Raw genomic sequence first — 24,008 nt, 5'->3', positions numbered from 1 at the left:
AAAGACAGAGTTTCATGAGGTCACTGGACTGCAAGTGCACAATAAACCTGCCTCAGACTGGATTCTTTTACGGCACAAACAGAGCTGGTTCAGACCTCCATGGGGCCCTAGGTAAAATTCTGCTAAGGGGCCCTCTTAACTGAATCCCCAAATGTTCAACAGTCGCACCTAACACCCAGTGCTTCCACTCACCCCCCCCCCCCCCCCCCCAAACATATTGCACTAGTATCACCACCTGTTGGTCTAACTCCAAATAAATACAGACCAAATCAAATCGAACTAAATGTGTAACAAATTACTCACCATTAAAAATGTCCCTTTCTGCACTTTCTGGATGCAAAATCATCAATAATGTCGTCATATGATATTTGCTTCCCCACATCATGGTTGATGCTCATGATGGCCAAACCACTCAGACGTTCCTGGGACATGGAAGATCTCAGATAGTTTTTGATCATTTTTAACTTGCTGAAGCTCCTCTCAGCTGAGGCAACTGTCACAGGCAGAGTGACAGCAATTCTCAGGGCTATCCAAAGGTTAGGATAGAGTTCCTCCAGATTTTTCTCACAAAGGAAAGAAAGCAGCTCAAAGGCAGTCATATTAGCTGATGGTAGGTCAGGTAAATTCTTGATTTCGTTTGCCAGATCAACTCCACTGATGTCACAGTCTTGGTTGAAGGTCAGAGTTTTCTCAAGTTCCATACACTGAGGCTTTAAGGAGTCACTGGACATCTGACATGCAGTGCTGAAGTTCAGCACTACTCCATATTTAGTCTTCACCTCAGAGCATTTTTTAAGGATGTTCCACTAGGAGACCAACTGGTCTGGGCAATACAATCACAGGCCCCAGAGTCCATGCGGCTGCACCGCTGCGGCATATTCTGTGATACAAAATGGTTCACCAATCACCATACAGACAAACACACTACAGTGACTACACAGCTATCAAGAGCAATTACCAAGCACAAATGTTATGTCAAAGACACTCAAAGTTACACAGTAATGACATTGGATTCTGACATCAGCCATCTCAGTAACCAAATTTTAGTTTTGTTTTTCTTAACCAACATGATCTTGTGTGTATATCTTATAACACAGATCTTCGTTTCCCTTGTTAAATGTAGACTTACATGGTACTTGGTTAATTAATTGCAACTGATTGAACCAAATGATAAAACATAACTTGGTTTAAAATTTGGTCTCCCAGTGAAGCTGGTTTGGCATTGACTAGGAGACCAAATCTGGCCACTGGGAGACCATTTGGTCTCCCAGTAACTATGTTAAAAAATGCTCTGCTTCACCTGGTTCAGAGTTTCAAATCGTTCATCAATGGATGCTATTGTGGAGTCAACCACAATGTTGAAGAAGTAAAATATAGATCAGGCTACTATTAATTCAGCTCCATCAAATTGGCTGCACTTGTTTTACCTTCAGATACTGTACTTAAAATGTAGGTGATTTAGATTATTATTTAGCCTATTTAGCACCATTGTCATAATATTTCACGAGTTTTATTTATTCACTAATATATCTGCATCTATATTTGCCTGTGGGCTATCCAAGCAAACAAAATTCAATCTCAGTATATATTTATCCATTACTTTCCATTTTGTATAAGTGCAGGTGTAACTACACTCAGAACGATTGATATAACACTTAAAAATTGTAGAAGCCAGCAAGATGCACACGGAGACCGTCCGGGGTTCACCCAGGGCTCACCGCCCTGTTATGTAGGTCAAACACCGACTAGCCCCATCCCTCCCACCTGGAGAGGAGAGTTACTTGACTGCTGTTCCCGCTGTTCATTTTCATGCAGTTTCTTTTCCCTTTTTTCACTCCCCGAGGGATAACTCCGCTTCATCTTGCTAGGTTGATGCACATGCACTGGGAATCTGACATTTGCGAGCAGCTCGACGGACGGTCACGTCGTCACGTTTTTTTTCCCCCCACGGGGCCTCTATGAGTTTGCGGGGCCCTACGCAACGTGCGTAGTGTGCGTATTGGGTAAACCGGTACTGGGCACAAAAATCAGAAATTAAAACCCTGAGGATGTGATAAAAAGAAAACATTGCATCACATCCATGATCACCGCAACCTCAAAAAGAAGACTAAATCCTAAGCTAAATCTGTATGATCAACAAGTACAAATTAAAGTCAAAACAAATCAAATGTAACAAAGAGCGCTCTGAGAGCACAGTGTCCCCCGCTGGCAACTCGGCCATAACTCTGGTAAAATGCGACTGAATTGAACGAAATTGCAATATACATATTAGTGACATATAGCAAAGAATCCTGCCAAGTTTCGTAAAATTCCTACAAAAATTGTGAGAGGACTTGATTTCAGAAGGTGAGTACCCTTCCCGGGACAGATGGACGGACATCGCCACGACATAATCCCCCTTTGGGCCTTTCAGCCAGCGGGGGATAAAAACATAACACAGATACAGAACAGTGCTGTTAATATGAGAAAATAAACTCAGTAAAATATCGATTACACCAGTACACATCCTGTATTATCTTGAACATTGTAATGATGCATCTTTACGTATTAGCGTATAGCCCAAACACTGCACACAGGTGTAAATGGTAGTGTCTCTGTGCTTTTGAAATAAAAAAAATTGCTTGTGATTTTAATTGTAAATTGAACCTAAACCATGTAAATAGTGTTCCCTTCAGGTGGCACTGGCTGCTGCACTCCAACCAGAGAGCAAATACATTACTCATTACTACATCATAAGAACCCGAAGGTATAACTTATCTAAGATACACTTGAAACTGTTTTACAACTTACAGACAGGAAGTGCCATATCGGAGTGTGTTCAGTCTGTCGTTCAGCCACAGAGTCAGATAATCTAAAGCACTCAGGTACGTTTATCAGTTTTGTTCTTATTCAACAGTATACAGCAGGTTATATCTTCTATTGTGTTTTTAGGTGCATCTCTAAAATGCGGTGCTTGTACAGGATATTCTGACAAACAGTCTCAAAGAAGCAGAAGTAGGTTCTCTTTTGGCCCTTTTCCACTACCCTTTTTCAGCTCACTTCAGCTCGCTTCAGCTCACTTCAGCCCGACACGGCTCGCATTTCGACTACCTCAGAACAGCACGACTCAGCTCGCTTCAGCCCTGCTTAGCACCCAAAACTCGCACGGTTTTGGAGTGGGGCTGAAGCGAGCCAAACCGAGCTGAGTGAGGGTGGGGGCGTGAGCAGACACTCCCCTGTGCACTGATTGGTGAGGAGTGTCCTCACATGCCCACACACGCCCCGCGAGCACGCTGGGATCTGTAAACACCGCAAACCCGGAAGAAGAAGAATTACGAGAATTTCTGAAGCCTTATGCGCCTCGCCTCATCTATACGCTCTTGCCAGTATCTGTTGGCGTTGTCGGTGACAACAAGCCACAGCACCAAGACCAGCAACATTAACTACTCCATGTCCTTCATGTTTATTGTTTACTATCCGGGTCGTGAGACTACCGCTTAAAAGGTCACTGATGTCACTGTTTGCGCCACCTAACGACATCATGTGACGTCCACCCACTTTTGCTAACTCCACCCAATGTGTCCACCCACTTCCAGCCAGCACGGTTCAGCGCGGTTGTAGTCGAAATGCAACTCCAATAGCCCCGCTCAGCTCGACTCAGCCCAACTCAGCACGGCACGGCTCAGCCCAACTCAGCCGCGTTGGTAGTGGAAAAGCGGCATTTGTAATTTGGACATATCATATAGCTAGAGGAACAAAAGTGTATGGTGTTAGTCATTAATAGATAATGATTCAGTGGTGAAATATGTAACAAGACTTTTAAGAAAAGCATGTCTTATTTTGTGTGGGACAAAAAAAACGACAAAGTCTTTTACATTGTTCTGATAAACTATGATAAAGATAAAATGCAAAAAAATATCGGGGGGGGGGGGGGGATTCACATTACATGCAACAACAGAAACCAAAAGCTTTGCTTAACTTAGGCCCAATCCCAATTCTAATTTCTACCCCTTCCCCTCCCCCTTCCCCTCCCCCTTCCCCTTGGCCCTTCCCCTTGGCCCTTCCCCTTGAAACTGAGCTACAAGGGATAGGGCTTGAAATTCAACCCTTACGTATTGGGATAGCCCTTCAACGATCGCATACGTCATCGTGTACCTCCGTCAGTAGCGTTTACGTTAGCAAAACACGACCAAATGCGTCATTGGCTGCGACCAGCCGCTACAGTCAGAGCCAGAGGCAGAACCAGAAATCTCTGCTGGCAGGGTGTGATTTGTTAACTAACAGCACTGAATGGGATATCTTTGGCGCTTCGTGCACCACATCCGACAGAATGAGGTGTCAGAACACTCATGTAAACAATAAAAGCGAGAATAACAGAACAAAACGTACGCAGTCAAGCAACCGAAAACAATACTCACTCCCAAAGCTTTTTAGCAGCAGCTTGGATTTCAGAAATCGCTGCTCATTCTCAGCTCGAAAGTGAATCAAGCGGCGTGTTTCCTCTGGATAACAACTTAAAACACGTAAATAATGGAGAAAATACATTTATGACAATCTTTCGCTGCGGGAACCGCCATCTTTCTGAAATCCGCATGAAATCTCGCTGAAATCCGCATGGCATTGTGGGAAATCACTCAAACCCCTTCGTTCGGAGTCAGCTCCAGGAAAATCTCCGTTTGGAGGGGTACAGAAGCCCTACCCCTTCCCCTACCCCTCCGCGCTAACTGGGATTGGGATACCCCTACCCCTTCACGTGAACGCGCAAAATGGAGGGGAAGGGCCAAGGGGTTGGTCCAAGGGGTGAAATGGGATTCGGCCTTATATTCATTAATATTTAAACAGATATGATTGAATGATGAGACCAAAAGCCAACTTTACTAGATATTATACAAATATTTAGTTCTGAAGATAGCTAATTAGCAACAACAAACATGCAGAGCAACTCAAAGGTCATCCCTAAATACTGTACAAGTCAAGTCTATTTGTATAACACATTTAAAAACAGACATTGTCACAAAGCAGCTTTACAGAAAATGACAGACTTTAAACATAAGCTAATTTATCCCCAATGATGAACCCTGAGGTAACGGTGTTGAAGAAAAACTCCCTCAGACGACACGAGGAAGAAACTTCAAGAGGAACCAGACTCTAAAGGGACCCCGTCCTCATTTGGGTGATGGATAGTGTGATTATAAATAACGCACTTCTATAACTGTGTCCTATAGAGTCACAAAGTACAACTGTGTAACCAGGAAGTTCATTATAGTTTAACAAGTGTAACACCCGTCCCATGTAGCTAATTGGATACATCTAGTGTTGTAGTACTATGGGCGGGGTCCTGGGTACATATATCTGTGGTGTAACATAAAAGGAACAAATGAAAAGAAATTAACACCAGTTTTTTAAATGGTTAACTTGATAATGAAATGATTAATTACTTGGCGGTGCCTCCACTTAGCAGAAAAAATACAATAAGTTTCCACCTATTTTGAATCCCACTAAGAAATATGTTAATTTATTACCCTTTTTACTCAACCACCCCTTCAAATATACACATGACACACGCCTTAAATCCAAATTGTGAATTTAGTTAACACAAAAGGTAAATAAATAATAATATCAATAACAATTAAAGATAGTACACAAATGAATAGACCTGAATGAATTTACCTTTAGAATTTCTCAGACATTAGTATTCTTGTTAATTTACCACTTTTTTCACCTTTAATCTTACCTAACAGGCCCACACTCACACATGCATGCACGCACACACACTCTGCAACAAAATAAAATAATGTCTCTCTTTTGAAAAAAAAAAAGCAAAAAATAAAACTCGTTGCAGGCCTGAGTCGTTGCTTGGGAGCATGGAGACCTAAAACAAAATGGCCGCTTCACTTGTACAACGCAAGCAAAAGAAAAATAGCAGTGCACTGATCAATAGTTACTCACAAGTCTTGGAGAGGATAAAGGGCAAAAGAGGGCTGAAACTGGCTCGAAGATGAGCGAGGGGATAACGATGATACCGGGGGTACTGGCAACCCAGTTCACTATGGCAAACTTGGCGCGAAGCACATCTACCCATCCAAAAGAGTCCAAGGATGACTTCCTGGTCCACAGTCTGATAGATGTACAACAGCATTTCTTTAAGTCACTTAGACCTAACACAAACTATTAACTCATCATATCATGCCGGGCTTTACACAAGTCATCATGCTAACACACATTAACCACAACAGGAAACAGTATTTGCTACCAAGTGAACAACGTGTTAATAGGCTAGCGTGCTAATGCGCTAACGGCAATTAGCATTATCTCTATTAACAACATGGATCAAAATGAAACATTACACAATATACACAAAGGTTAGTTTTACCTTCGGCAAGAGATATGATGTCTGATACAGCTTGATGAGACTCTGCATCCATCCACGTATAAACACCACACACTGCCACCATGTTTCCACTGTCTTCCACAGCTTGTCTATTAACCTCTGACTGAGCCCTGTTATTCACAGTATGGGGTTTCCTCTATATCCCACCTCTATGCACCTCTTACTGGCCAATTAACGAATAAACAACCAGTGTGATTGAATAAACCCAAGATTGTCAACCTTATTCCCTGCAAGGCTAGGTTGTACCTAACACGCTTTCTATGTGCATATCAAACAAACGTTCTCCAATAACCTGAATTACATCAAACAATATAACAAAGATGAATCAATCTGCCTATAATGATTTTAATTATTTAACTGTATTTAACTGCTTTATTGAACTTGTTTTTTTTTTTATCAGAGTGACTTTTTAAACATTAAAGCTTATTTAATTATTTACACATTTCTTTGTCTCTGTCTTAACTGAAATCTTTTAAGACCGGGCTACACCCTCCCCCTTCTAAATGTCTAGATGTCCTCATCTGACCATCTTTTACACCTAGGCTGGGCGGGTGTTGTTCTTGATTTATTACGCGACCTTTGAAAACATTTGTAGTTTTTGACAGGGGTTTTAACCTCTCTGTCTTGAGAACTAAGGTTCAACTGAATAACCATTCCATGATGCACAATGGTCACAGGTTCCTCAGTAGAATGTCCGGGTTTATCATAAGTTAAGCGGATAGCAGGCTTCTTTTCCCGCTGTGACTTTCTGATCCTTGGCATGTCATTCATTGTATAGTTATGTCTTGCATGAGCTCTTGGCTCTACATCAGAGTCTTCCGCAGTATCACTGGGATGCACGTCCTCATTTTCTGACCGATGAGAGGCAACATCCTTTGTTGACTCCTCATGTTGTTCCAATTCTGGCTCACTCTCAGACAGCTCAAAATTTTTTTAAGTTCGTTTCTTAGACAAGGATATTTTTTTAAGCTTGTTACCTTGTTAACAGTTTCGGCGAGAATCTCCCGCCTTCTTCAGAAACAGTCACCAGATGGCGAGTGGTGACGTGCCTTATCAGCTGATGTTGCGTGCAGGAGGCGTGAACGTCCCGCCCAATTTGACAGGTAGTCCACGCCTCCTGCTGTCAGGTCGCTCCTCCAGGACGGCGCTCCAGGTGTGCGACAGTGCGTACGCTCCCTCGTCCCGGTTCATCGTCCTCTGCGCCCGCTTGCGTATCTCCACTGCCTCTAAAATCCAACGCTGGAATCTATTTTCTTCAGCGCGAATGACTCTGGCCTCTTCCCAATTCATTATGTGATTTTGCCGTTTGCAGTGGTCTGAAATGGCTGATTTTAGGTTTTCTTGGTTTGCTTTTTCTTTTTCGGATCTTGTGAGTCTTCTTGTTGTTTCTTTTTCACATTCTATTTTGTGTTCTTTCCTTCGAGTATGGAAGCATCTGCCCGTTTCACCAATATAGACTTTATTACATGAACGGCAAGGGATTTCATAGATGACATTGCATTTATTGTCCAGTTGTATTTTATCTTTGGGGTGAACTAGCAGCTGTCGGAGGTTCTTGTATGGTTTGACCGGGGTGTTGATGTGGTATTTCCTCATGGATCGTTGGATGCGTTCTGTGACTCCTTTTATGTACGGTAGTGTGACAAAGCCCCGGTTTGTTTTTTCGGTGTTTTTTCTTGTTTGTTTATTTTCTTTTATTTGTGTCTGTAATTTCCCTTTCCGAATTGCCCACGGTGGATATTGGCAGTTTTTTAATGCCTGTTGGATGTGTTGTTCCTCCTCCTGTCTGTCTTTCTCCTCCGTGATGTTCTGTGCTCGGTCGTATAGTGTTCTGATTACTGACATTTTGTGTGCGATGAGATGTTCAGATGTCCAGAGAAGATATTGGTCGGTATGTGTAGGTTTTCTGTATGTTGTAATTCTAATGTTCCCTTCTTCTGTGTGGTGTATTTTTAAGTCCAAAAAAGCTATTGTCTTGTCCGTTTCCTCTTCGTGTGTGAATTTGATGTTGCCTGTGTTGTCTATGGAGTTTAAATGATCCGTGAGTTGTTGTGTGTGGCCTGTTTTGGTTATTTCAAGAATGTCATCAACATATCTTTTCCAGAAGATAGGTTTGCAGTCATCCGGTGCTGTTTCTATAGCTCGGGTTTCCAGATCCTCCATAAAAAAGTTACATAGAGTGGCAAATAGCGGGTCCCCCATTGCAAACCTATCTTCTGGAAAAGATACGTTGATGACATTCTTGAAATAACCAAAACAGGCCACACACAACAACTCACGGATCATTTAAACTCCATAGACAACACAGGCAACATCAAATTCACACACGAAGAGGAAACGGACAAGACAATAGCTTTTTTGGACTTAAAAATACACCACACAGAAGAAGGGAACATTAGAATTACAACATACAGAAAACCTACACATACCGACCAATATCTTCTCTGGACATCTGAACATCCCATCGCACACAAAATGTCAGTAATCAGAACACTATACGACCGAGCACAGAACATCACGGAGGAGAAAGACAGACAGGAGGAGGAACAACACATCCAACAGGCATTAAAAAACTGCCAATATCCACCGTGGGCAATTCGGAAAGGGAAATTACAGACACAAATAAAAGAAAATAAACAAACAAGAAAAAACACGAAAAAACAAACCGGGGCTTTGTCACACTACCGTACATAAAAGGAGTCACAGAACGCATCCAACGATCCATGAGGAAATACCACATCAACACCCCGGTCAAACCATACAAGAACCTCCGACAGCTGCTAGTTCACCCCAAAGATAAAATACAACTGGACAATAAATGCAATGTCATCTATGAAATCCCTTGCCGTTCATGTAATAAAGTCTATATTGGTGAAACAGGCAGATGCTTCCATACTCGAAGGAAAGAACACAAAATAGAATGTGAAAAAGAAACAACAAGAAGACTCACAAGATCCGAAAAAGAAAAAGCAAACCAAGAAAACCTAAAATCAGCCATTTCAGACCACTGCAAACGGCAAAATCACATAATGAATTGGGAAGAGGCCAGAGTCATTCGCGCTGAAGAAAATAGATTCCAGCGTTGGATTTTAGAGGCAGTGGAGATACGCAAGCGGGCGCAGAGGACGATGAACCGGGACGAGGGAGCGTACGCACTGTCGCACACCTGGAGCGCCGTCCTGGAGGAGCGACCTGACAGCAGGAGGCGTGGACTACCTGTCAAATTGGGCGGGACGTTCACGCCTCCTGCACGCAACATCAGCTGATAAGGCACGTCACCACTCACCATCTGGTGACTGTTTCTGAAGAAGGCGGGAGATTCTCGCCGAAACTGTTAACAAGGTAACAAGCTTAAAAAAATATCCTTGTCTAAGAAACGAACTTAAAAATATTTGTAATAGTTAGACATAATGAACATCCACTACGTAGCTCAAAATTTTCATACTCAGATGGTGAGTGATTTCCAGCCTGGTGGCGAGGAGCTGAAATGACTCTCCTGACTTCATCCACATCCAGGAATTGACATTCATGTACATCCTCGAACTCTGATTCTGAACAGGAAGAAACATCAGACCATTGATCAGGTGGTAAGTGCAGCTTCCGGTATCTATGTGCATCCTGCATCCTAGTCACTGGTGGTTTCCTGATAGATTCAGTGTTCTGTGAGAGATTTGACATCCTGACCAAGTAACCGATTGGCAAGAGATGATCTCTGTGAAGTGTCTTAACAACTCCATTGCCATGTTCTGGTCTGACTCTATAGACAGGTAAGTTCGGCAATTTTTTGATCACCACATAAGGTATAGACTTCCAGTGGTCTTGCAACTTGTGTTTCCCTGTAAGGCCAACATTTCGCACTAAGACCCTGTCACCTTCCACCAATGGCTGATCTCTCACACGTTGATCATAACGTGATTTGTTCCTCAGATGGTTTTTAGTGGCTGTCTCGGTGGCAAGTTGATAGGCTTGCTGCAACTCTTGTCTCATCTTTTTGACATATTGAATATGAGATAACTCGCTCATTCCATCCAGGGCAGTACCAAAACAGAGGTCAACAAGCAACCTTGCCTCTCTGCTGAACAGCAGGAAATAAGGAGAGTATCCTGTAGCATCATTCTTGGTGCAATTGTACGCATGTACTAATTGACTAATGTGCTGACTCCAACCCTGCTTCTTTACATTTTCCAGAATCCCAAGCATTGCCAGTAATGTCCTGTTGAAACGTTCGGGTTGGGCGTTGCCCTGAGGATGGTACAGGGATGTGCGAGACTTTTTGATTCCCAGCATAGTGAGAAACTTTTTGATCAGACGACTCTCGAAGTCTCTGCCTTGGTCTGAGTGTATCCTTGCTGGGAGACTATAGTGCACAAAATATTTTTCCCACAATACCTTGGCAACCGTGACTGCTTTTTGATCCTTTGTGGGGAATGCTTGTGCATATCTTGTGAAATGATCAGTCACTATTAGCACATTTGTGATCCCCTTGCTGTCTGGCTCTATCTGCAAGAAGTCAATGCAGACTAAATCTAACTGGCCATTACTAGTGATCTGATTCAATGGTGCTGCATGCTGAGGAAGCGTCTTTCTCGTGACACACCTTCCACAAGTCTTGATGTAATGCTCTACATCTGCAGTCATGCGGGGCCAATAGAATCAGTCTTTGAGCAGTTCAGAGGTTCTTTCCACACCTAAGTGTCCACACTCATCATGAAGTGCTCTCAATACTACAGTTCTATACCTCTCAGGTAGGATCAATTGTTTGGTCTCTGTGCCTGTGTGTGTCTTTTTAACTCTGTAGAGTATTCCATCTTTTATCTCAAGCTTTGAGCTTTCTCGGCTGAGCAGGACAACATCAGGTGGGTCAGTATTGGACCGGACTGGTACCATGCCAGATTCAAGGGCTTGTTTGATGGGTCCAATGACTGGGTCTAAATCTTGGGAGACTTTGAGCTCTTTTGGGGTCAGCTGATCAATAGAACATGTACCTAAGCTCACCGGACAAGCATACACTTCAGGAACTGCTGTCGGGGGGACTCCAAGCTGATCTACAAGCCTACCAGAGACATCAGGTGTTCCTATCACACCAACCTGTTTGCAGATGGCTTTAATGCCTGATTGGGGGATATCTGTCCAGTCGTCTGTATCCTCTTGGGTGTATTTTCTGGATAGCAGGTCAGCGTCAATGTTGTGGCGACCAGGACGATACTGGATATTGAAGTCATAAATGGCTAAGGCCGCTAGCCAACAATGTCCTGTGGCGTTTAGTCGGGCCGACGTGAGGACATAAGTTAAAGGATTATTATCAGTCCTCACCGTGAACTTAGCACCATACAGGTAGTCATGAAATTTGTCCATAATGGCCCACTTTAATGCTAAAAACTCCAGTTGATGGACAGGGTAATGTTGTTCCGAGTGGCTAAGTTTCCGACTGGCAAAGGCTACTGGCCTGAGACCCTCTGGATATGCCTGGTTCAACACTGCGCCTAAGCCATTCATGCTGGCATCGACATGCAGAATATAGGGCTTAGCAGGGTCAGCGAAGGCTAGTACCAGTGCGTGTATCAGGCAGTCAATGATCTCCCTGAAGGCCTTTTGACAAGCCTGATCCCACCGTTCTCCAAACAGTTCAGAAGCTTTGAAGTATTTCTTGTTTGGGTCTCTGGCTTCAGCTTTCAATCTTTTCTGAGCTGGGGGGTAGCCTTTGGTGAGTTTGGTTAAGGGGTGAACAATGCTGGAATAGTTTGAAATGAATCTGCGATAATACCCACAAAAACCAAGAAATGACTTCAGAGACTTGAGGTCAGTGGGCTCTTTCCAGTCTTTCACGACTGCAACCTTGTCTGGGTCAGTAGCAATGCCTGACTCGGAGACTATGTGACCTACATACTTAACTCTGGGCTGACAAAATTGGCATTTGTCAATGGAGACTTTGAGGCCGGCCTCTTCGAGTCGGTCAAGAACTTTCAAGAGATGCTGCTCATGTTCCTCAAGAGTCTTTCCAAAGACAATAATGTCGTCAAGATAGACGAGGACCTGGAGAAGATGCATATTACCCACAGCCTTCTCCATGAGTCACTGAAAAGTTGCAGGTGCCCCAGTAATGCCCTGTGGCATTCGCTCAAATTGGTAAAAACCAAGAGGGCAGATGAATGCAGTCTTCTCCTTATCTTCTTCAGACATGGGTATCTGATAGTAGCCGCTCTGAAGGTTCAACACGGAGAACCACTTGCTACCAGAGAGACAGTCTAAAGCATCATTGATGCGAGGCATGGTGTATTGATCGGGTATTGTGCGATTGTTGAGGGTGCGGTAATCAATACAGATTCTGATGGTTCCGTTCTTTTTATGCGCCACCACTATGGGCGAGGCATAAGGGCTTCGGGACTCCGTCAGTATTCCAGCTGCTAGCAGCTGCTGTAGGTGTCGCTGCACATCATCAATGTCAGCTGGGGCCAAGCGACGTGATCTTTCCCTGAAGGGGGTGGGGTTATTGAGGCGAATTTGGTGCTCCACACCTTTTGCCAGACCAACATCCCACTCCTCAAGAGAGAAAACATTGCGCCTCTTGGATAGCTCTTGGCTAAGCCGTTTCTTCCACTCTTCTGGGACGGGCGAGTCTCCAAAATCAAAGAGCTCTGGATCTAGGGTGTTAGCTGGTGAGCTAGTTTGCTGGGGCAGAATGACAGTATCTACTGCGTACATCTCTGCAAGGACTGTTCCAGCTTGAATGGAAGTGGGCTTTTGAGACTCGTTGTGTAGAAGCACTGAGAAACTGTTTGCGTCAATATCAACTGAGGGGAGAACACCAGCTTGCACAAATACACCTGAGGGCAGCTGATGTATGGCAGGTGCCTCAACCAGAACAATGTCTTTTGACAGGGGAGTCTGTTGCTCTACTTTGCAGGTGGCATAACGCCTCTCACCTGGGGCTATGGAGAGCAGACCAGGGCCTTGCCATTTCACTTGACCCAGCACTTCATCCACACGCTTCGATGGAGGGGGCAGAGTCTGTGACTACGTTTACATGCACATCCAAATCGAGCTGCTGTCGGTAATCGAGCTGAAGGTCCCAGCAGGGTGCCAGAGAAATCCAATCGTACATGCACACGATGAAATCGGGCTATTGTGTGAGGTGCATTGTGCACCCGAGCCACAGGTGGCGCTACACGCCCTATCGTGTTGGTACACTTCCGGTTGTCGTCATGAAGAAGAGCTATTCAAGAGTGTAAACAAAGTTATCAGTTCCGTGTTCTCCATTGCGCGTTTTTCTCCCGTCCATGAATTTTAATATATTCAACTCCTTAAGCTGAATGAGCATGAACTCTGTCTCCTCATTGCTCCAGAAGTGCACGTTTCTGCTTGCCTATGGCAGTGGGGGCGTGGTCAAGCGCCGGTCTTCCGGTCTGTGACAGGAGGGCAGAGCCAGGGAAGGTGAGTGGCAGAATCACTACACCTGACGGTAATTAACCTGTGTTTGTGTGTCTTCCCAGTAACCGCGCCCTATTTAAGGAGGCAGAGGGAGAGCAGAGGGGAGAGCTCATCCCGGGACTAGGACACAGCGCGCGCGTGTGTGTTTGTTTTTCTCTCAAGAATAAAAGTAGGCTGTTAAACTGAAAAGTCTGACAATAAAAAGCCTATTAGTACCAGAAGCTTTGTCCTGCTGTCCTCTGTGCTCCACCCACACTTCAGAGAGCTCTACATCGCCATTTTCTCTGCTTTGTTTGTTCCTCCTGACCTCTTCTGCTGCTCGCTACTACTGTTGTCATGCCGACCGAGGCTGTTGTGTTTCCCGCTTGTGGTCTCGTCACTCGTCACTTCCGGAAGGGGCAGTAAGTAGCTCGACTACTAGCTTGATAGGGTATACAGTGGGGCAAAAAAGTATTTAGTCAGTCACCAATTGTGCAAGTTCTCCCACTTAAAAAGATGAGAGAGGCCTGTAATTTTCATCATAGGTACACTTCAACTATGAGAGACAAAATGAGAAAAAAAAAATCCAGAAAATCACATTGTCTGATTTTTAAATAATTTATTTGCAAATTGTGGTGGAAAATAAGTATTTGGTCAATAACAAAAGTTCATCTCAATACTTTGTTATTTACTCTTTGTTGGCAATGACAGAGGTCAAACGTTTTCTGTAAGTCTTCACAAGGTTTTCACACACTGTTGCTGGTATTTTGGCCCATTCCTCCATGCAGATCTCCTCTAGAGCAGTGATGTTTTGGGGCTGTCGCTGGGCAACACGGACTTTCAACTCCCTCCAAAGATTTTCTATGGGGTTGAGATCTGGAGACTGGCTAGGCCACTCCAGGACCTTGAAATGCTTCTTACGAAGCCACTCCTTCGTTGCCCGGGCGGTGTGTTTGGGATCATTGTCATGTTGAAAGACCCAGCCATGTTTCATCTTCAATGCCCTTGCTGATGGAAGGAGGTTTTCACTCAAAATCTCACGATACATGGCCCCATTCATTCTTTCCTTTACACGGATCAGTCGTCCTAGTCCCTTTGCAGAAAAACAGTCCCAAAGCATGATGTTTCCACCCCCATGCTTCACAGTAGGTATGGTGTTCTTTGGATGCAACTCAGCATTCTTTCTCCTCCAAACACGACAAGTTGAGTTTTTACCAAAAAGTTCTATTTTGGTTTCATCTGACCATATGACATTCTCTCAATCCTCTTCTGGATCATCCAAATGCTCTCTAGCAAACTTCAGACGGGCCTGGACATGTACTGGCTTAAGCAGGGGGACACATCTGGCACTGCAGGATTTGAGTCCCTGGCGGCGTAGTGTGTTACTGATGGTAGCCTTTGTTACTTTGGTCCCAGCTCTCTGCAGGTCATTCACTAGGTCCCCCCGTGTGGTTCTGGGATTTTTGCTCACCGTTCTTGTGATCATTTTGACCCCACGGAGTGAGATCTTGCATGGAGCCCCAGATCGAGGGAGATTATCAGTGGTCTTGTATGTCTTCCATTTTCTAATAATTGCTCCCACAGTTGATTTCTTTACACCAAGCTGCTTACCTATTGCAGATTCAGTCTTCTCAGCCTGGTGCAGGTCTATAATTTTGTTTCTGGTGTCCTTTGACAGCTCTTTGGTCTTGGCTATAGTGGAGTTTGGAGTGTGACTGTTTGAGGTTGTGGACAGGTGTCTTTTATACTGATAACGAGTTCAAACAGGTGCCATTAATACTGATAACGAGTGGAGGACAGAGGAGCCTCTTAAAGAAGAAGTTACAGGTCTGTGAGAGCCAGAAATCTTGCTTGTTTGTTGGTGACCAAATACTTATTTTACCGAGGAATTTACCAATTAATTCATTAAAAATCCTACAATGTGATTTCCTGGATTCTTTCCCCTCATTCTGTCTCTCATAGTTGAAGTGTACCTATGATGAAAATTACAGGCCTCTCTCATCTTTGTAAGTGGGAGAACTTGCACAATTGGTGGCTGACTAAATACTTTTTTGCCCCACTGTACATGCACTAAGTAGCTCGGCAGAAATCGCATAATCTAGGTCGTGTAGCTCGAGTCCGAGAAATCAAGTTCGGTTCAATTTCAGCCGAATTAAGGTGTATACATGGCATTTTGAACTTCGATTTCAGTCGAGCAACGGCAGAAATTCGATTCTCTCTATGTGCATGTAAACGTAGTCTGTGTCTCCATCTGCTCATACACTGCTTGTATTCTCATAGAGTGCACTTTGCACTCACTGCCATGCTCTCTGGAGAGTGCAAACAATCTGCGGAACAGGAATGCATTTGTACCTACAATGACAGGAGTTTGGTTGTAATGTGGTGGTGCAGGACAGATGAGAGCGAGCACAACAACAGGTCCCTTGACTCCTGCCAGAGCCTCTGGAAATTCCATCCCAACCACGACATAACCCCGGTAAGGATAATCTGAATCTGCTAATCCCCAAACAGCTAGTTCAGACACTGGGTGTATGGCAACGTTAGACAGATGTTTTTTGTACCAATCTTCAAAAATTATGGTCACAGTAGAACCAAAATCCAAGAGAGCATCGCAAGGTAAGTCACTGACTTTGATGGTTTCGATTGTGGGTTCACTGACCAGACCTTCTGGTAAGCCATTGTTTGCATCAGGGATGTCTACTGTGTTGACTGTGGCATTATACTTATCTTTGTCTCTTGTACTCTCTTTACCTCCATCGGCAGTGGTTCAGACCTGGCGAATGAGCCTTCGGATAACTTTCTGGGCATTTTCAGGGTTAGTGCATTTTGTTACAATATGTGCATCTTCACCGCATCTATAGCAGAAGTATTCAGCAGACTCTTTAGTGGGCTGTACCTTGAACTGAGCAAGCTTGTGGTTTGACTCAGAGCTGTACCTTGGGTACTCAGTCGTGTCTCTTGAGTTGAACTTGGGCTTCACTGACATTACACTTATCTGTTTGTAAGCTCTCTGAGGTGTGGGTGGAGCACAGAGGACGGCAGGACAAAGCTTCAGGTACGAAATAGGCTTTTATTGCCAGACTTTTCAGTATAGCAAAAGGCTTTATTATTATAAACACACACACACACGCTGTGTTCTTGTCCCGGGAAGAGCTCTCCTCTGCTCTCCCTCTGCCTCCTTAAATAGGGCGCAGTTACTGGGAAGACACACAAACACAGGTTAATTACTGTCAGGTGTAGTGATTCTGCCACTTACCTTCCCTGGCTCCGCCCTCCTGTCACAAACCAGCGCTTGACCACGCCCCCACTGCCACATACCCCCACCGCCCGACTCAGGCCGGGCGCCCGTCCGGCCCGTAGCCGACTCCCCCCCCCCCCGACAGGAGAGGAAGTCCGCCACGACCATCTGCGCCCCCCGGCCTGTGGACCACCTTGAAATTGAAGGATTGGAGTGCCAGATACCAACGGGTGATCCGCGCGTTGGCATCTTTCATGCGGTGGAGCCACTGGAGGGGCACGTGGTCCGAACAGAGGGTGAAAGGGCGCCCCAGCAGGTAGTAACGGAGGGCGAGGACTGCCCACTTGATCACCAGGAATTCTTTCTCAATAGTGCTGTAGCGCCCCTCACGCACTGACAGCTTCCTGCTAATGTACAGGAAAGGGCCGGTCCTCCCCCTCCACCTCCTGGGACAACACCGCCCCCAGCCCTCTGTCCGATGCGTCGGTCTGCAACACAAAAGGGAGAGAGAAGTCAGGGGAGTGTAATAGTGGCCCCCCACACAGTGCAGCCTTTACCTCAGAGAAAGCCCGCTGGCACTGCTCCGTCCACTGGACCGGATCTGGCACCCCCTTTTTAGTGAGGTCAGTCAGCGGGCTGGTGACGTCCGAATAATTAGGTATAAACCTACGATAATAGCCAGCCAGCCCCAGGAACTGTCTCACCCCCTTTTTGGTCTTGGGCCTCGGGCAGGCCGCAATCGCTGCTGTCTTATTAATTTGGGGACGCACCTGCCCGTTGCCCAAGTGGAAGCCCAGATACCGTACTTCCACCCGCCCAATTGCACACTTCTTCAGGTTGGCAGTGAGACCCGCCTGCCTCAGCGACCTAAGGATGGCCCTCAGGTGTTGCAGGTGCCGCTGCCAGTCGTTACTATAAATAATAATGTCATCAAGATATGCGGCCGCATAGGTGGCGTGGGGCCGGAGGACCCTGTCCATCAGCCGCTGAAATGTAGCGGGCACCCCAAACAGCCCAAAAGGAAGTGTGACAAATTGGTGTAAGCCGAACGGTGTGGAAAAGGCCGTTTTTTCCCGGGATAATGGAGTCAAGGGGATCTGCCAATATCCCTTCGTCAAATCCAGTGTCGAGTAAAAGCGAGCCATGCCTAGTCGATCGAGCAGCTCGTCAATACGAGGCATTGGGTACGCGTCGAATTTAGACACCGCGTTGACTTTTCTATAGTCCACACAGAACCGGACCGACCCGTCGGCCTTGGGTACCAAGACCACCGGGCTGCTCCAGTCACTGTGGGACTCCTCGACGATGCCCATTTTGAGCATGGCCTGAAGTTCTTCCTGAACCACCTTTTTTTTGTGTTCAGGTAGCCTGTAAGGGCGGCTACGCACTACCACCCCCGGGGGCGTCTCTATGTGGTGTTCTATGAGGTTAGTGCGACCGGGCAGGGGCGAGAACACATCCGAAAACTCGGCCTGCAACTGGGCGACCTCCGTGAGTTGGGTCGGGGAGAGGTGGTCTCCACAGGGGACCGGAGAGGTACGTGATGCCAATGTCCCTTTTTGAACCTCCGGCCCCAGCTCCGCCTTCTCCAGAACTACCGACACCAACGCCACGGGGACCTCCTCGTTCCAGAGTTTAAGCAGATTGAGGTGGTAGATCTGTAGTGCCCCCTCCCTGTCCGTTCGCCTTACCTCATAGTCGACGTCCCCAACTCGCCGTGTGACCTCAAGGGGTCCTTGCCACTTGGCGATTAATTTGGAGCTCGACGTGGGCAACAGTACGAGTACCTTATCTCCCGGAGTGAATGCTCTAAAGTGCGTGCCCTTGTTGTACAGGCAGGCTTGCCATTCCTGGGCCTGCCGCAAATTCTCCTGAGTTAGGTGTGTGAGCGTGTGGAGTTTTGCGCGCAGGTCCATAACGTACTGAATTTCGTTTTTACTTTGTGAAGGTCCCTCCTCCCAATTTTCACGCAGCACATCTAAAATGCCGCATGGCTTACGCCCGTATAACAATTCAAATGGGGAGAACCCCGTGGAGGCTTGGGGGACCTCTCGCACTGCAAACAACAAAGGTTCAAGCCATTTATCCCAGTTACGTGCGTCCTCACTTACGAATTTTTTAATTATATTCTTGAGGGTGCGATTGAACCGTTCGACTAAACCGTCCGTCTGTGGGTGATAAACGCTGGTGCGGATCGGCTTAATACCTAATAGCCCATACAGTTCGCTCAGCGTTCGTGACACAAACGAGGTGCCTTGGTCAGTCAGAATCTCTTTCGGGATTCCAACCCGGGAGATGACGTGGAAGAGGGCCTCCGCAATACTGCATGCTGAGATATTGCGAAGAGGCACCACCTCCGGGTATCGCGTTGCATAGTCCACCAGAACCAATATAAAGCAGTACCCTCGTGTTGACCGATCTAATGGCCCGACGAGATCCATCCCAATTCTTTCGAACAGGGTCTCGATTAATGGTAGGGGGCGCAAAGGCGCTTTTGGAATGGCCGCTGGATTTACTAACTGGCATTCGCGGCACGCCGTACACCACTTACGGACATTGCCGCGAATCCCTGGCCAATAGAATCAGGCCATTATCCGGGCTAGTGTCTTATCCTGCCCGAGGTGTCCAGCCATGGGATTAAAGTGAGCCGCCTGAAATACCAATTCCCGGCGGCTCTTTGGAATTAACAGCTGTGTGACTCGCTCTTTCGTCTGAGTGTCCTGCGTCACTCGGTATAATCTATCCTTCATAATAGAAAAATAGGGGAAGGACGGGGTGGCGTTCGGCTGGAGCGTTTGACCATCGATTACTCTCACTTGGTCAAACGCATGTTGCAGAGTCTTGTCTCGCGATTGTTCTAATGGGAAATCCGTGAGGGATTCCCCAACAGAAAGAGGAGGAGCCGGCGGCTCCTCACTCTGTTGCGGAGATGACGTAGACAGCTCTGCGACAGCAGCTCCAGCCAAAGCGACACCGGGGCCTCCCCTTGTCAAATGGCAGGACCCACTCTTTACTAGGCGTGTCATTAAACCCCGAAATCCCGGCCAATCAGTCTCCAAAATTAAAGAGTGGGTAAGGCGAGGATTAACCGCCGCCTTCACTATAGATTTTTCCCCTCTGAAATATATGTGGACCGACACCAAAGGGTAGCTGTGAACATCCCTGTATACACACAACACCTTCACCCCCTGTGCTCCCCCCAATGCCTCGTCTTGCACCAGGCTTTGGCGGATCGAGGTCTGATTGCAACCAGAATCCACCAATGCCTGATATGTAGCCCCTTGGACACTCACCGGTATGCGATATGCTCCGGCCCGATCGAGGGCAGCTTCTGGCGCGTCAGGGATCCGTACCACCGTGCCCACCTCCATTGCTGCGCACTGTTGTTGCAGGTGGCCCGGCTCCCCGCAGCGCCAGCAAACCGGCCCGGGCCTTCCCTCTGCACCTGTGCTCTGGGGCTCACTCACCTGAGGGGGGGAGAGACAGACACAGAAGGGAGAAACGGGAGGGCACCATGGGTGCGGCGGGCCGGCTGGGGTGGAGCCAGCCCCCGCCTCCGTGGTGGGGGAATGGGGCGAGGACGGGACACAGAAGGGAGGGGAGAAAGAGAGAGAGAAGAGGAGAGAAGAGAAGATGTCGTCGGTTGTCCTGCCGCCGGAACAGCCGCCAAATGATCCTCCACCAGTCCTACTGCCTGATCCAGCGACGCTGGGCGGTGGCACTGGACCCACTCCGCGGTTCTGGCTGGTAAGCGCGCAATGAACTGCTCCAACACCACCTGATCGATGATTCCCTCGGCGTCGCGATCGTTGGCCCTCATCCACCGCCAGCAGGCGTCCCGGAGCTGCTGGCCGAACGCGAACGGCCGGCCGACTTCCTCCAATTGCAGCACGCAGAAGCGCTGGCGCTGTTGTTCTGGTGTGCGCCCCACGCGCTGGAGGACAGCCCGGCAAAGGTCCACGTAGGCCAGCTGGCGGTCGGTGGGGAGCTGTAGCGCGGCCAGCTGCGCCTCTCTCATCAGGAGGGGGAGGAGGCGCGCCGCGCGCTGCTCCATCGGCCACCCCGAGGCTTCGGCGACCTGTTCGAACAATGTGAGGAACGCCTCGGGGTCATCCTGCGGGTCCATCTTGGTCACGGTGAGGGGAGACGGGCCCGCAGCCGGGGCGCTGGTGGACCCCGCCGACGCGAGGAGATGCCGGAACGCCTCGCGATCTTCCTGCTGGGCCAGCACCAGGACTTCGAAGCGCCGCTCTTGCTCCTTTCAGAGCGTGACGAGTGCCTGGTGCTGGCTTTGCTGAGCCGTGGTGAGGGCGTGGACCAGGTCCGTGAATGGGGAGGATTCCATGGGGCTGCGGGGTTGGTGCTCCACCTTTTCCCGGGTTTCGGCACCACTGTAATCTCTCTGAGGTGTGGGTGGAGCACAGAGGACGGCAGGACAAAGCTTCAGGTACAAAATAGGCTTTTATTGCCAGACTTTTCAGTATAGCAAAAGGCTTTATTCTTATTAACACACACACACGCTGTGTTCTTGTCCCGGGAAGAGCTCTCCTCTGCCTCCCTTAAATAGGGCGCGGTTACTGGGAAGACACACAAACACAGGTTAATTACTGTCAGGTGTAGTGATTCTGCCACTTACCTTCCCTGGCTCCGCCCTCCTGTCACAAACCGGCGCTTGACCACGCCCCCGCTGCCACACTGTTGTTGTAAGGCTTTTATGTCTTTTCTGAGTGACTGTATTTCACTGTCTGTCTCATTTTTTGCTTTAGGTTTTTCCTTGGACCCTTTTTTTCTAAAGCGATCATCACCGGTTGACTGAGATGGCTTCTTAAGTTGCTCACTCAATTTTGCTTTCAATTCTTGAACCTCAGCTTTAAGATCGGCACACACATCTGACTCAGCTTCTTTCTCTACCTGTACAGTATGCACAGTCTGGCGGTGAGTAGGCTTTTTGAGACTCTGCCTAGCTGCTTCAAGTTGTTCTTCTTCACGTATGTCCTTTAATAAGTTCAAGAAGCTTGGGGGTTTGTCTCGCCGGTCTCTTAAGTTCAACTGTAGTAACATGAGGTCAGACTCAGTGGCACCTTTAATTAGCTGTTCAAGTCTAGCTTTATCCATTGCATCCATTTGAAGACCACCTCGCTGCACTACTTTACTGAGCGATCGTTCTAATCTGTGCAGGAACTCTGACAAGCGTTCACCAGGCTTCTGATGAAGGGATCTGAAAGAAAGGTAGAGATCTTCCCCTGACTCTGAGGTTCCAAAAATACTCTCTATGGCCTGAATGTACTCCATATGACTGGTTTCAGAATTTAGCATGCGAACAGCTTGAATAATCTCTAAAGCTGGACCTTTGAGACTCTCAAGTATTCTTCTCCTTTTCTCTATATCTGAGCATTCACACTCTTCTATCATGAGCTTAGCCTGTTCAAGCCAGCAGTCTAGACTCTCTTCACCTTGCGGAGTAGGACTAACTCCAGAGAAGGTCCGTAGTCGATGGTATGTGTTACTCTCTGTTGGTTTTGGGGTTCTGTGTAATACATCACCAACTGCTCGAATGATGGACTCAGGACTGTTGTTCCATGATGGGCTGGGAGCACACAACCTCTGGACATCATCCATTGTTTTTCCTTCATCCTGGAGAAATTTGATCAATTTCTCTGTGAAACTGTCTGAACAGGCATCTGACTGAGCTAGCACTGTTCTCCAGGTATCGCCTTCCATTATCGGGAATATTTCTGGTGGGACTTTTGAGGGGTCAACTTTCTCACGGCATTCACATACCACTGTGAGAGTTTGCTGTTTAGCGTCAAACATCTTCCCTCTTACTCTAACTTTGCCCAATGCTTTAATAGTTTCCATTGTCTCTTCAATAATATTTGTGGGCGCATCTTCTGGGACACCCTGTACCATAACAGCATGTGCTACACCTATCCCCTCACCTCTGCACCAGTTAATCAACTCTAGCTGCACAGGACCACTATTTGCCATGTTTCAGTGAGTTTTAAGTTATCTGAGATGCTTAATGTCTATTAATGAGAAACTTCTACTGTACTGGGAATGTACTACTTATTGCAACATGAAGAGCTTTTAACTACACTATCCTAGCGGTGCCTCCAATTTGTGTAACACCCGTCCCATGTAGCTAATTGGATACATCTAGTGTTGTAGTACTATGGGCGGGGTCCTGGGTACATATATCTGTGGTTTAACATAAAAGGAACAAATGAAAGGAAATGAACTTACCAGTTTTTTAAATGGTTAACTTGATATTGAAATGATTAATTATTTGGCGGTGCCTCCACTTAGCAGAAAAAATACAAGTTTCCACCTATTTTGAATCCCACTAAGAAATATGTTAATTTATTACCCTTTTTACTCAACCACCCCTTCAAATATACACATGACACACACACCTTAAATCCAAATTGTGAATTTAGTTAACACAAAAGGTAAATAAATAATAATCTCATCTCATTATCTCTAGCCGCTTTATCCTGTTCTACAGGGTCGCAGGCAAGCTGGAGCCTATCCCAGCTGACTACGGGCGAAAGGCGGGGTACACCCTGGACAAGTCGCCAGGTCATCACAGGGCTGACACATAGACACAGACAACCATTCACACTCACATTCACACCTACGGTCAATTTAGAGTCACCAGTTAACCTAACCTGCATGTCTTTGGACTGTGGGGGAAACCGGAGCACCCGGAGGAAACCCACACAGACACGGGGAGAACATGCAAACTCCGCACAGAAAGGTCCTCGCCGGCCACGGGGCTCGAACCCGGACCTTCTTGCTGTGAGGCGACAGCGCTAACCACTACACCACCGTGCCGCCATAAATAATAATATCAATAACAATTAAAGATAGTACACAAATGAATAGACCTGAATGAATTTACCTTTAGAATTTCTCAGACATTAGTATTCTTGTTAATTTACCACTTTTTTCACCTTTAATCTTACCTAACAGGCCCACACTCACACACGCATG

The 24,008-nt window shown here is 46.7% G+C and overlaps 1 protein-coding gene across 3 annotated transcripts in view; it reads left to right on the top strand.

Annotated features, from left to right (window-relative positions):
* LOC132882234 (4-galactosyl-N-acetylglucosaminide 3-alpha-L-fucosyltransferase 9-like) overlaps positions 1-24,008 on the top strand; it is a 150,601-nt gene that overhangs the window by 114,392 nt on the left and 12,201 nt on the right. The window contains exon 2 of one of the 3 annotated variants that reach the window (XM_060915495.1): positions 2,793-2,864. The exons of the other annotated variants lie outside the window; for them this stretch is intronic. The gene's annotated coding sequence lies outside the window, so the exon portion shown is untranslated. The remainder of the gene's footprint in view (positions 1-2,792; positions 2,865-24,008) is intronic. 3 annotated transcript variants of the gene reach the window in all.

The sequence above is a fragment of the Neoarius graeffei genome, chromosome 2 (genome assembly GCF_027579695.1).
Source record: "Neoarius graeffei isolate fNeoGra1 chromosome 2, fNeoGra1.pri, whole genome shotgun sequence".
NCBI classification, from domain to species: Eukaryota; Metazoa; Chordata; class Actinopteri; order Siluriformes; family Ariidae; genus Neoarius; species Neoarius graeffei.
The sequence above is the reverse complement of the archived record's forward strand: the minus strand, read 5'-3'. Positions and strand labels throughout refer to the sequence as shown.